The sequence below is a fragment of the Phalangium opilio genome, unplaced genomic scaffold (genome assembly GCF_054372755.1).
Source record: "Phalangium opilio isolate 3A_F unplaced genomic scaffold, DU_Popi_V2 ptg000082l_1, whole genome shotgun sequence".
Classification (NCBI taxonomy): Eukaryota; Metazoa; Arthropoda; class Arachnida; order Opiliones; family Phalangiidae; genus Phalangium; species Phalangium opilio.
In genome coordinates, this window is record NW_028324189.1 from 18,021,447 (window position 1) to 18,033,711 (window position 12,265).

Genomic DNA, 12,265 nt, shown 5'->3' on the forward strand with positions numbered 1-12,265 from the left:
ATCACACTAGTGCGCCGAGTTAGCAGTTCGCTTTGTTTTGATGTGTTAAGAAATCCTACAAAACCTTAATATTCACTTTTCCCATAATATAAAGTGAATATGTGGAAATCTTTTTCGTAATTACGATGCATTTAATACTTTTGTAGCTTTAAAGCTCTGTTTCATTTTGATATTGCAAAGATTTTTTTAAATATTGTTATGTGAAATGGCTGTTTATATATTACTTAAGCTATACCACAACTGTATATAGAATAATCCTTGGTTTAGGGATTTCATGAAGTAAACTAAGACCTAGACTCCGGCGGGTATATCAAGTATTATCCGCAATAGGCTTAGTGAAACAAAGAGTAAATAATTGAGGCCTGAGGTGAAGAAAACTTTGGGCTTTGATTTTCGTGTCTGAAATGAAGAGACATCAACGGTTCAGAGTGAGCCGAAAGTTAAATACACTCTTAAATAATCAGGTTAAGATTTTATAATAGAAGAAAAGATCGTGGTGGCAATTAGAATAGTAAAAGGGCTAATGGTAAACGGGTAGTAGCTACAGACTTTTTATTCTCTTTATGGTGCGCATTGACTATTAGTGTGTCTAGCTACAATTTAGCTTTGGTGTTATTTAACGTTAGCATTCATGATGGCAAACTAAGAATATTGTTGAGGTGAGACGAGACGACAGTGTTTACACTGCAAACCAGTTGTGAATGTGGCTATCAGTATATACGGTAAACAGCTGAGCGTAGACTTCATTTCCTGTTCTTTTCCCCATTGACTGATTTCCATGTGTCCAAGATTTATCCATATTGGATGTAAAATGTCGTCTGCTTTACTGTATATTCGCTATGCTTGGAATACTGCTTCAATATTTCGTAAATTTTACTTCAAAAAAGAGAAATAATTCCATATCTAGGTAAATAAGTTTGTAGTAGTAGACCTCTTGACTCGGAGAGGTAATATTTTGGTTTTCCCAACTTGTAATATATAGTCTTAAGATAAACATAAAAAGGAATATATATTTTTCACATACGGTACGTAAATTGTGTTTAAGCATTAAGTTGTCTCTGTAATCTTGCTACATATATAGCGATTTTATATTAGAATAAAGTTCCGGGTTATACAAATAATCGCGAAATATTTGAGTATATGAATAAATCATTTCAATAAACAATACCAAAATAAAAGAAAGGCCAATTTCAACATGGTTGCGAGATGTGGTCAAATGGGTTAACTCTATATGTTGTCATTTGTATGGACCATTTCCCAATTCGGTATATAAGCTTAAAGTTCATTTTAAGATGAATGAGTATCTCTGCCTTGGTACAAATAGCTGATATTCTAAAACATTTAGAATGTCTGGTGAAAATGATTGGAATAATTGTAGTAGTAGTTTTGAGTATTCTATGGGGTTGGATTTTCTTTTCAGAGCATCCACCCGATAGATGTGCTTTCTCTGCCATCACCCCATGCCCTCACAATGATGCTGATCCCGGTCAGGTTGTGGAACCTCCAGTGACTGCCATGAACCCCCAAGTCTACGTGTTTGTTACTTAAAAATATAATAAATAGTTAATATTTCAGTGTACTGCGAGTTAATTTAAAATATACTATAGTTGATCATTTAGTATACTGCTGGTTAAAATGGATAATAGTTTAGCGTGCTAAGAGTTAATGTAAAAATACATAATAGTTAATAGTTTAGCATACTGTGAGTTAAGCAAGCTGTTGCTCTAACATATGGATCATCAGCTGGGTGATTGTGGGTAATATCAATCACCGGTTCACAAATTTCCAAGTTTGTCTTCAGAATAGCTTTGCACTTTAGAGAACTTGTTTTACAGCATCGCCAACGAATTTGACTGTGACCTCTGGTTTGAATAACATACATATGCCCACGATAACATAGTTTGTCATTGCCTCTATTTGACTTAATGAGTTCCATCTGACTGAAGACTAAAACGCAATCCAAATCCGTTTATATAATAGCAGAAAATAGGTTATTAATTTTTTTCCATGGATTTTTTGGGCGTACACCACTTGCACCACCCCTGCCTTCCGCAGTGCTTGGCCCGGGAGACTCTTATTTACCTACTGATATGTTAATTTAAATACATTTTAACATAAATTTTAACATAATAACTCCGCTAGTGCTTTACGGCATGGAAATCTCATGTAAAAGCCAAAAACCTCTAAGGCCACTATTGGCAAGACTTGTGGTGGGCCACCTCCTGAGTTCATTACGGATTTGGAACGGAGGTTTATCCAAATTTTTGGGAGGGGGATAATCACGGGCCTAGAGTCGGTTATTGACGCTGGGTTCGCCGAAGATCCTACCCCATCAACTTCTTCTCTCCGTACTCCTGCCTACAACGGTTCCTCGACGGAATCCACATCGTCATTCGTTCCTTTAGATGACACCTTCGAGGTTTATGTGGCACCGATTGTTACAATGGTGGTTGAAGAACCGACCATTACTACTCGAACCAGCCGCGAGATTTCCGGTGGAGAATCGAGCGGAAACGAAGAAATGGGTTTTGTGCCAAACTCCGTGTCAGATTCTGCAAAGTATTTTTACATAGCAAATAATTTAAGCTAATCCTGACATTTACTAACAAGTATAACAAGTTAAGAGAATTAAATGAGACACTAAAAAAAGAGAAGGGCCGAAATCCGTAAAACGCCCTATGAACGGGCCGCGGAGCATTTGGGGGAGACCCAAACTGCCCAAAATAGAGAATATGGAGTCATGCGGAAAGCTCTTGAGGCTATAGCTGCGCCCCAAGCAAAACTGGCTGAGGCGGTAACGACGTTGGCCAATGCCTCAGTTAGGCAGGCTAATGCCTTTGAAATAATTGTGCAAGCTTTAAGGGACAAAGTCTGAGCATTGCCGAAGAAAAAATGATAGCCCTTTTAAGGGCTACTCGTCAATAATATGCTGTCAAGATAAAGAGTTCAATTTTTTTAAAAATTGAGTCGTCACGCATGATGAATTTACCGTCGGATCCTTTGTGACGAGTAGATTAGTAAAAAAAATTGAACTCTTTATTTTGACGCTATATTGTTGGCCAGTGACACTTGAAGTTCCGATTTAATCTCATATATATAGGCTAATGTCGTGAACATGTGCGGAGTATATATCCTTCTCGTGGCAAGTGTCGTAAACTTGTACACGCTTTCTCAGAATAACACAGTTATAAATTTCATTAAAAATGTAATTTATCATAATATAATATAATATTGTTTTTATAAACTAACCATCTTATTACTTTATTACTTCCATTAAATAAACTCTTTAAGTAAATGTGTAATGATTTAAATGTAAAAACCACAATATTTAAAGAGTAATACACGTAAATAGTTAAAAAATATATTTTTGCAAAACCTTTGTTAAATGTAAAAACATTAATTATTAATTGAATTATTTAAAAATTTTTTAAGCAACCAAATCTTTCAGTCTTAATTTGAGAGAAAAGAAAAATAATCTTAACCCGACGAAAATTAAACCGTAAAAAATAAATAATTTCTAAATTAACTAAACAATGTAAGCATTTTTCAAAGGAATATTTAAAAGAGACGTGTATATTTCGGCCTTGCAAAGCAAGTTTACGACACTTGCCACGAGAAGGCAATATACTCCGTACATGTTCACGACATTAGCCTATATATGAGATTAAATTGGAACTTCAAGTGTCACTGGCCAACAATATAGCGCCAAAATAAAGAGTTCAATTTTTTTTTACTAATCTCCTCGTCACAAGGGATCCGACGGTCAAGTCATCATGCGTGACGACTCAATTTTTGAAAAAAATTAACCCTTTATTTCGACAGTATTTTATTGACGAGTAGCCCTTAAAAGGGCTGTTTTTTAGAGGGTACATCAACGAAAACGACGAACCACTCTGTCCCTTAACCTTCGCCCTTCCGGGTTCCAGTTCCCATTACGAGGGGGAACAATTTGAGGATGTGGGCGGTCATCCTCCACATACGGGGCATCGTCGTCCTCAAGGCCATTCGCCATACACATGTTATGTAAAACAACACATGCCATAACGATTTGTGCCGCAAATTTCGGATTGTAATGGAGAGCCCTAGCCTTTACCAAACACCAAAAGTATTGCTTTAGCCATCCATTGCAGCTTTCAATGGTACATCTAGCCTTAAAAAAAGCTGACATAAACCAAAATTCTGGGGTACCCTCTTCGGGCCCTATTATGGGGACCAATAACCATGGAGTTAAAGGATAGCCACTATCTCCCACAAAAACAAAAAATAAATAAATAAATAAAAAACAACTATTAGAAATTGGGCTTTGTGACTTAAAACTAACCCAACTCAAAATTGAAAAAAAAACTATCACACCACCCCATAAAAAATTAAATTGGTTAAAATAATTTGGTCAATAAAATCCGCTCGCAATGAATATATTGGTTGGCACAAACTAGCATTATTACTTGTAATTTTGTGGAGGGTCAGTTTTTAGTCATGTTAGATATAAGCAATATAATTAATAATTACCAATTATCCAAGAATAATTTAATGACCCATTTAATTATGACCGTTCCAAATGTCTTGAAACCTTTGTACTTCGGTAAATAAATGAGTCGTGCGTTGACCCCGCGAACTTGGCATTGGTCGCAAGAATGTTCAAATCATAGTCGCAGACTAGTTGAACATTTATGGAATGATAAGACTTCCGGTTTACAAAAGAGCTCTCCGGAAATTCGGGATCATTGTTCGGAGGTGGCACGATTGCAACGTGGGTGCAATCGATTACTCCGATAGTTCCGGGGAAATTGCACTCATCTTGGAACCTCATTTTGATGGCATGTTTCCTACCTCCGTTACAGGAAATTTTATGTGCCTCGGCACGAGATGACGGTTTCTAGCCCTAGTAACGTCTCTTAGACTTTGGCTTACGCTAGATTGGCTTACACCAAGAAAAATGTTTTGCTCAATATCCAATTGGTATGAACCCCTACCGTAAAACCTCAGTGCAATGAGAACCTAGAAAAACAACGTCGATTAATCGTAAATTATAATCCAATTGTGTGGAACTCGTGAGATTATTATACATTCATTAATGTAGATCATTAGCCTTCTATAAATAATTTTAATAGAAGCTAAACGAAACAACCTAATTTAATCTAGTAATTCCTAATAATTTATGCAATTGGTCAAGAATAGGCGGCTCTAACCAACCAGCCCCGTTAGAAAAATTATTGCAATTTACAATTAAATCTGTGTTAATTAATGTAATTGCATCTAGCGAAATGATCCCTTAAATGCATAATAAATTTAACGTTTTCTTTCCTTTAAATTTACTGGCAAAGCCGTCGATCTAATACCTTGTAGAGGCTCAGTCAACGTTTCGCAAAGGCCTGAAGCCATGTCCCGCGTTAACCTAAAATTTTGCCAGAATCGAAGATCATCTAACTCCCACGCTTGATTTAATTCTCGAAATACCCTTCAACTCGTAAGTAGCGACGAGCTAAACGATTACCACGTTCAAATCGCAAGCGATGAAGCTCGAGTTGAAAAAACAAAGCAGCCATACTAAAAAAATATGAACCGCAGCCGTACCCAACAAAGAGGTATGAGAAAAAACTAGAAAACTCTGGCGGAAGTTCCGCGAATCCAAGATTTATGGAGGGAAGAGAGGCGGTAAAAACTCCGAATGCTCGATTCGGCCGTCTCTTTCGGCCACCGAATGATTCGGAGAAGTTATCACCGAATGATTAGGATAAGGTTCTTATAGAATACGTTTTATTTTCATTCGGAGAAATTGACTCCGATTGAAAAGATTCGGATCGAAATTTCTTCTAAAGCACCTTAGAGAATAGGGTCCCTGTATCCAACATAAAGCGCATTCTATCGCACAAGCGAAAGACGCGGTAAATAACTGCGCGATTGGTTCATTTTCGTACGCGCACATAAAGACGCGGTAATTAGCTTGGTGATTAGCTATTAGGTGTCCATTACTAGTAGTATAGGGCCCCACTTGGTACCACGGTAGAGGTATAAATTAGGAGCGTGGGAACTAAAATAAGCATATTTCAATGGTTTGAACTGTTCGCCGCCGCCGCGAATTCCTTCCCCCCTGAGACTCACCCCAGCGGGGTTCCCCGCGCGCGCTGCGAGTTCCTTCCCCAATTTTAACTCCGCGCGCGGCGCTAGTTTCGTTCTATTCAATTCCAGGAAAAATTATATTGTTAAATTCTTACTATTTACTGAGATTCTATACTGAGACTATCCCTTTCGTATTTTATACTGAGACTATCCCTTTAGTTTTTATCTTGAGACTGTCCTTTTAAAGAATTAAGAGGTGTTTTCCCTCGGTAACATCAAACCTTAACCTTTCTGTTTTCATACCTTACGCGTGACTAATCAGTAAAAGGGATTATCTATTCAACAACACGAACTGGCTATAATACGTTTTATTCAATGCCTTCAAATATATATCAGTTTAGTTTTTAAATCATTTACATCGTTTACAATGTAGTTGTAAAGAAATGGTTCATCAATAGGTAGATTAGTACCAAAATCTTTGCGAAACTATTCAATGACATCGTAGTTAATTACTTTTAAATCTTTCACTAGGTTTTTTTCGACCCTTTCATTCCAGTCAGTTTCTTCGAACTCGCACATAATATCGTGGGCTATTTTGTTTTGGCAAGAGCTATTGTCGCAGCATTGGGTCATCTCCAATAAGATTTCCGTTACGTTTTTCAGAATCGCTTCTCTCATAGTTTCAACGGCTCTTGTTTTTTCGTGTAGCTCTAAGTCTATGAGGGCTTTAATTTTCTTCAAATAATCCCAACTAGATTGGTTAAAGGAAATGCCTCCGCTTGTAGCGTACAAAATGTTGTATTTTTCTCGACATCCTCTCGTGTATTTTCTAATGTCAAATATACGACCTTTCCGGTTTACGAAGCATTCTACCTTTAAATTGGTAGTAGTTGGATGTAGCCAGACGGAAAACCTCGGCGAATTTCCTTTGAAGAAAGCGTCGATTTCGTTGGAAAACTCCCAAATATTAGACCAAACGTGTTTCTTTAATGATATTTGTACACGAGTGTCAGTACGTCTAAAATATACCTTTGGGGTCGTGACATTACCAACCCAAACTTCTACTTTCTCCGAAATATTGTGAACTTGGTTCATTTTAAAGCGGTTAAGAAATGACGATTTCGACGTTGAGTTCCTACCTAATATAGTTTTTCCTCAAAGTTTAGGTGATCTCCAAAAAAAGAGTAATACGAATGACGTCATATCTAATTCAACCAATCAAGGCGACTAAATTATAACTGTTCGACGAATGACGTCTATTATAACAGTTCGACGAATGACGTCATATTTGCCTGAAGTTTTACTCTAATGATACAAACGTTTTTATTGTTATATTGGGACTTACCGATAACTGGAATCAAACCAGGATCTTTCGAATTCCATATTTAGCAGCCAATACGCTACCAATCGACCTAATGTTACCTGTGATCTTTCCGTGTGAAACTATAGGTCTATTTTTCCAATAACTACTATCTATACAATGTATGACGGATGTGATATTAGATTTTTTAGCAAAGGTAGTTTAAGTATAGTAAAGCATATATAAGGCTCATTAGACTTGAAAGTTAATTGTTGCGTTGAGTCATAATTCCAAGAAAAATCCTTCTATGTCAGAACTTTGAATTAACTAAAACGTCATTGTTTCTAAGGCTTGAGTTCCAAGAAATTTTAATTTTATTTAAAGGTATGGTTGTTAAGTTTTATTTCTCTATTCGTTTAAGTATTTCGCGCCAATTTTCCCCTGCTTTCACGTGCAAAAGCGGTAGGCATGATAAACTACATAAATTACCTTTTACACTCCCTTTCAGAAGTCTGAACAATATAAATACCGCAGCCACCGCCCCGCAAACTACAAAATATCCTCATTGCTTTCGCTTAATCTCTGCTAAAATTAATAATTTCTTCAAAATGGTAAGTATATATAAATATATATTTTTGATACTTTTTCTTACTACCCCATAGTTTTATGTTATCTAGGCTCAAAGCAGCAACCCTTGGGAGACTCTTCAACTACAGTTTAGTCAATCCGAACAAATAGGAGTTAAACTATGCAAGTTTAATAATAAATTATACGTAGACATAAGAAAGTACGCTCTACCCAGAATACCCCTTAAATCGGGGGTATGCATACCCATTGAAATAGTAGACGACTTAGTTAAGGTTTTGAAGTTAGCATCTCTGAATAAGTTACCGCAAAGTTCCTGTTTGCCTGGGATGTTGGAAATCGAGAAAATAAAAGAAAAGGGTTGTCTAATAACGAAATATAGGGGGCCAAGCGCGCGAGAAGCAACTGGATTTGAAGGCCGTCGATATACCGGAAGTAGTGGAACTAATATCGAGCATTTTGAAGAAGGTTACGTTGAAGCAGTAAAATGTCTGATGATGAACCACTAGACCTTTCTATTTTTAGAGCAGAAAACTTTTATGAATTAGTTAAAGTAAATGTAGCCAGATCTAGGAAATTTAACTGTTCATCCTACGAATACAAAATTGTCTTTAAAAACCTTGATAAAATATGTGTGACGGAACTATATGAAAAATTGAAACTCATATTTCAATCAATAATTGAGACTATTATCAACGCGGGTAAAGACTACACTCTAAGAAATGGAAGTGTTAAAAAGGTGTTAAAACGGTGTAAACACCGTAAAAACACCCAAAAGAGTGTTTTATTACCTTGAGTTTTTAGAGGCCAATTTAAAGTGTAAATTCGGTGTAAAATAACACTATTAAAACACCGTTCGAAATTAAACATGAAAAATTATATTGCTGCTGGTTTCTTAAATAAGGTCTTTCATTTACTTTTCTTTAATGTTTTAATATTAAAGTCAATACAAACGGTAAAAAATTATGGAAAAACGTACTTGTTAAACCTTTTTTTAAAGATGATATTCATGAAAAAAAACAGTTTTATCCTTTAAATAAAATTAACAAAGAAATTGGTAATCTGGCGGTGTTGTACCTTCATAAAACTATGCTAAACGTGTTAGGCGACACTCTTACAGGTGTTAAGCGATACTCTTAAAAAACGAGACTAGGTTAGATACTGGCCTCACAGTAGGGCCAGCTTGAGAAGCCAAAGTGGGGTACTTGCTTTTGTGACATGTTTTATCATTATTTTGAGAAAAATTAGAGTACTAAATGGATTTTGTTTTGTAAAATCTGTAGTGCAAATTAGATTAAACGCGTTTCTGGTGCTCGAAAAACTCTTAGTGAAAAGAGATTATTAAATTTAACAAGAACGTCTATATCTACTGCTTGAATATTATAGCCTCCAAAACTAATTTAATACCCTATGCATTTGTACGAAGTGTAAACTTTCTGCCTTTTTCAGAAGTTTATAAACCCGTAAAAATGATTTATGCGCAACAACCCTCGCTTAAAGAGGTAGAGTTCTGCATGTGAGAACTTTCCTCCCTATAGGTGATGAAGTTCTCTCAAGGAAGAACCCTGCTATGAATATAGCATTGGTTGCTAATAATAATGCGGAATGGCGGATAATCAAAATTTAATTAAACAGGAAAACCATACTCGATATTTGAGTTATGCCTCATGAGTGGTCAAAATGTAGCTACTATAGTGTTTTTACTTCATCGGTTTTGCTCTTAAGTCTAGGAAATGTACTAGAATTTCTGCTACTATCCTACCAAATAATCTCCCACTCTTAAAGGTGTGAAGCGACACTCTGAAAGGTGCTATGTCGCACCCTTTAAGGAGTTGCACAACACTAATATGAGAGTAAAAATTCACCTTCAGTGCGATATAAGAGTTAAAAAGGTGTTAAATTGCACCTCTGTTGCACAATTTTATACTTATATTTGCCACCAATTGCTCAAATAAGTGTTATTAAACCCTTTCAGGGGTGTAAATGAAGACCTGTAACGGTGTCAAATTTGGACCCATATAAACTACTTTTAAAGGTGTTAAAGCACACCCCATTTTTGAGTGAAAGTGTGATTAAATCCCTTCAGGGGTGTAAATGTACACCTGTAACGGTGTCAAATTTGGACCCAAATAAAGTACTTATAAAGGTGTTAAGTCACACTCCAATTTCTTAGAGTGTACAACAGAGTCAGGTTTTGTGTTAGAAGTGATCAGCTGGAAAATGCCATAAATTTAAGATTTATGGCGTTGAACGAACTGACAGTTGATAGGCTTTTTGATGCTATAAGCCAAGTTAGTCAATCAAATCGTAATTTCATTTTAGACGGTGATATTAGAATTGATGCAATTTTTCTAAAAACGGATATTCCAATATCGGGTAGAAAATCAGTCAGAAATAGATCGATGTTATCACTAGAACATTACATGAAAAACGGGAGGACTTTTTACCAATTTTAAACGATGACGATCTTTGCGTAGCTCGAAGCATAGTGTGCGGAAAAATGGTTGCGGACTTAACCTATTTAAAACAACAAAAACAAAATAGATCTGGTTTCGACTATAACCGATACCGTAGAATACAGGCACCTAACAGACCACTACAGAGGGAAGAGGCCCTCAAACTTCACCATGAAGCTAACTTACCGGTAGGACCCGTTAGTATAGAACAGATTTCGGCTTTTCAAAAAATCTTAGAACCTGAATACTAAATTATAGTATTTAGCGCTGTAAATAATTATAAGAAAATTTATGAAGGTGAAATTTACGCTTAAAAAAATTTTTCCTTCTGCTTGTAGATACACATATGCATGTTATTAAAAGTTTAGCAGCCATGTTCGGATGTGTTTCTTATTGTAACAAATGCTTAGTAACATTTAGTAATGTATTTAGGGCCTCAAATCATAAATGTTATAATGAACCCACAAAATGTTGGCGATGTTACTCTGAGACATTCCACGAGAGCCCATCCTTGGACGTCGTGAAATGTCCAGATTGTAACAGGTATTTTAAAGGTCCCGAGTTCTTCCAAATACATAGAACTAATAAAATTTGTGAAAAAGTAAAAAGATGCAAAATTTGCTGCGAGGAAATTGAAAAAAGTCACAAATGTAGTAAAGTATGCCCAAAATGTAAAATTGAACACCCGCCTAGGCTTTGTTATGTCCAACCCCTTACTAAAAAGTATAAGGAAACAACTTATTGTTATTTCGATACCGAATGTATAGTAGATAATTCCCTTCATACTCCAATACTTCTAGTTTCTGCTATGCAAATAGAGGAAAATGTTTACGATTATAACATTTTTAGAGGACTAGATTGCGTAGACAAATTTATGCAATACCTAACCCAAGTAGATGAAAAAATTGTTTTTACTAGATACAACAAAAGACGTAGAGTAACCAAACCTAGGTTTGAAAATGTTACTATTGTTGCTCATAACATGAGAGCCTATGACGGGTTTTTCATTTTACAATGGTTAATCCATAATTATGGAAAAATAGAAATTATATTCGATGGAGCAAAACTGCTAGCAATGTTTGTTAAAAACCAAAATTTAAAATTTATATGTAGTTTTTCCTTTCTGGCCATACCATTAAGGGCTTTTTCGGAGACATTTCAGTTGGGTTCAACGTGCAAGCAGTTTTTCCCATATATCTTTTTAAACAAAAACAATTTAGATTATTGTGGAAAAATTCCCGATAAATCTTATTTTCAGCCAGAGTTTATGAAAAAAGATGATAACATAGCTTTTGAAAAGGGTTATAGTGAAAAGTCAAAACAACCCGTTTATAATGCCATGTTAGAGTTACAAGAATATTGCGTGGCTGATGTCCAAGTCCTTTAGAAGGGTGTAGACTGTTTTCGTAACCATTTCAAAACAGTAACGGGTTTAGACCCAATGAATTGCGGTGCGATAACCATAGCTGGAGCTTGTACTTCGGTGTATCTTCACACATACTTCCAGAAGAATACCCTTGGTGTCGTTCCAAACCCTGGATTCCGTGGTTCAGGTAACCAGAGCAAGAAAGCCATAAAATGGATGGCATGGGTAAGTAAGGAAGGAAAGGTCGAGATTCAAACTGTAATGTCAGCATCAGGAGAAAAGAAAATTGGACCATATGCAGTTGATGGTTATTGTAAGAGACCCGGAAATAATTTTAGAATTCATGGGCTGTTTATATCACGCGTGTAAAAAGTGTTACAAAGGAAGTGAGTGGAATAGCGTAGTTAAGGAAACTAATAAAGTTATTTACGAAAAAGGACTTGATAGAATACAATACATTAAAGAGCTTCATCCTAGGGCTGAGATCATTACTATGTG